Source organism: Fukomys damarensis, unplaced genomic scaffold (genome assembly GCF_012274545.1).
Source record: "Fukomys damarensis isolate Sample0158 unplaced genomic scaffold, DMR_v1.0_HiC HiC_scaffold_28, whole genome shotgun sequence".
Lineage (NCBI taxonomy): Eukaryota > Metazoa > Chordata > Mammalia > Rodentia > Bathyergidae > Fukomys > Fukomys damarensis.
Genome location: NW_022900940.1, coordinates 42370198 through 42372354, shown reverse-complemented (window position 1 = coordinate 42372354; position 2157 = coordinate 42370198). Strand labels below are relative to the sequence as shown.

The following is a 2157-nucleotide window of genomic DNA, read 5'->3' as shown; positions in this document are numbered from 1 at the left end:
GTAAATTTTTTTTTTTTTTTTTTTTTTGCTGTTTAGTAAAATTTACAAATCAGGTAGTGTGAGTCCTCCAACATTGACGTTTTTCAAATTTGTTTCAGAACCAGTTTATCTGCATTTACAAAAAAAATGTTGACCAAATTTCATTTAGAATGGTGTTAAATCTCATACAGAACATATGAGGAGAATAGTTACAAGAGAATTTTATCCTAACTGCACTCAATTTTCAAGCCCATGACCCCTTCCACTTACTGCTAGGTCGTCTCTGATTTTCTTCATCAGTGTTTTGTATTTTTCAGGGTACAGGTCCTGCAAACATTTAGATTTGTGCTTGCTTCTGTTTTTTAAACTATTATAAACGCTATGTAAAATGTTTTCATTTCCAATCATTTACTGCCAGTATATTCTGATTGATTTTCATGTGCTGACCTAAGTCCTGCAGCCTTCTACACGCATTTATTTCAGAAGCATCTCTGTAGATTATTTGGAACTGTCTGGTGTATAAATTATTTTGTCTGTGAAAGGGACTATTTGACGTCTTCCTCTGTAATACACGTCTTTTGTTTGCTTTTCTTGCCTTATTGCCAGCCTGCTTCTACAGTACTCACTAGGAATGAGGAGAATGGATGTTTTTTCCTTGTTCATCTCGGAAGGAAAAACTCAGTTTTTCACCTATAAGTATGATATTTGTTTTAGGTTTTTCTTTTTTTAAAATTTATTTTAGAGCCGGGTGTGGTGGCACACACCTGTAATCCCAGCACTCAGGAGGCTGAGGCAGGAGGATCGCTGTGAGTTCAAAACCAGCCTGGGCTACACAGTGAGTTCCAGGTCAGTCTCAACTACATAGTGAGACCCTGTCTCAAAAACCAAAAAACAAAACAAAACAAAATTTTTGTTGGTATATTTAGGGTACACAATATAATGAAATTCATCATTGGAAATTCGCACATTTACATAATCCCTCTTGGGTCTTATTTTTTTCCCATTCCCCTGCTCTCACTTTAACCTCTCCACCCCTTCCTATCTACAAAGACTTTGTTTCCATTTTTTCCTTTTCTCATATTTATTCCATTCCCTTTCCTTTTCCCTACCCCTCCCATGTCCCCTTCCCGTTTACCCTTTTCTTCCTATTTGACATTATCTATTATACCTTTTAGTCCTTATTTACACTTTCAGTTTATCACACTAGAGAAACTTCGGTATTTATACACGTGTGTCCTAGTTATGTCTTTTCTTTTCTTTTTTTTTTTTTTTGTACTGGGGATCAAACTCCGGTCCTTGCGCTTGTAAAGCAGCCGCTGGAACCACTGAGCTAAATCCCCAGCACCCTAGTTACTTCACTTAAAGGTGCTTCTTTTTATTTTATTTACTTATTTATTTCTGGTGCTTCTTTTTAACAGAAGGCCCCATTCAGACTAATGATGCTCCCTCCTTCTGTTCCTAGTTTACTGAGCCCTTTTTATCACGCAAGGCCATTGAATTTTGTCAAGTGATTTTCCAGCACCGGGTCACTTCACTGTCTTCTTCAGTCTGTTAATATGGTGGATTACAGTGCACTAGAAGAGAGTCTGGAAGGCCTCAGGAATGGGTAAGGACTGGGTACACTGCCCTGCCCGACCTCCAAGGGGCAGGCTAATGAGTTTCAAGAGGCTCCCCTGCGGTCGGGAGTTCGGCACCTTCCCGTAAAGCTTTAAACGCAGGTTGCAACGTCCTCCGCGGAGGACCGCAGCTTCTGCCCTAGGGAGCAGTGGGAAAAGCCAGGCAGTCCTAAATTCAAATCCTAGCTCATCTAACCAATCTCTGCTAGTTTACCCATCTGCAAAATGGAGAGAGTGACGCACCCGCGAGGGTGACTCCGCGACGTGACACACGGCACACGGAGCGCGCCGAGGAAGGCTGTCGCTTGCAATCTCGAGAAGCAACGGCCAGCGCCGCCCAGCGAAGGCGCGGTCGCTCTCACTCGCACAGTGCAGAGCTTCCCATCGCAGGTGTGCAAGTGAACTCGGTGCCCAAAGGTCTCCGGTCCTCGCGGAGGTGTGGCCTACCTCTCCGGGCCCGTCCAGCCGCCTGCGGTCGCGCTCTTCACAGTCGGACTCTCGGATCGTCAAGCTCCGGGCGTGCGGGGCGGGAGCCTGGCTGGTGCCTGACGAGCACTGCGCG

The 2157-nt window shown here is 44.1% G+C and overlaps 1 protein-coding gene across 1 annotated transcript in view; it reads right to left on the bottom strand.

The window, feature by feature from the left end:
- The window catches only part of Kctd6 (potassium channel tetramerization domain containing 6), a 39628-nt gene extending 37486 nt beyond the window's left edge, over nt 1-2142 (bottom strand). The window contains exon 1 of the mRNA XM_033757047.1: nt 2043-2142. The gene's annotated coding sequence lies outside the window, so the exon portion shown is untranslated. The remainder of the gene's footprint in view (nt 1-2042) is intronic.
- Between the last annotated feature and the right edge of the window lie 15 nt (nt 2143-2157).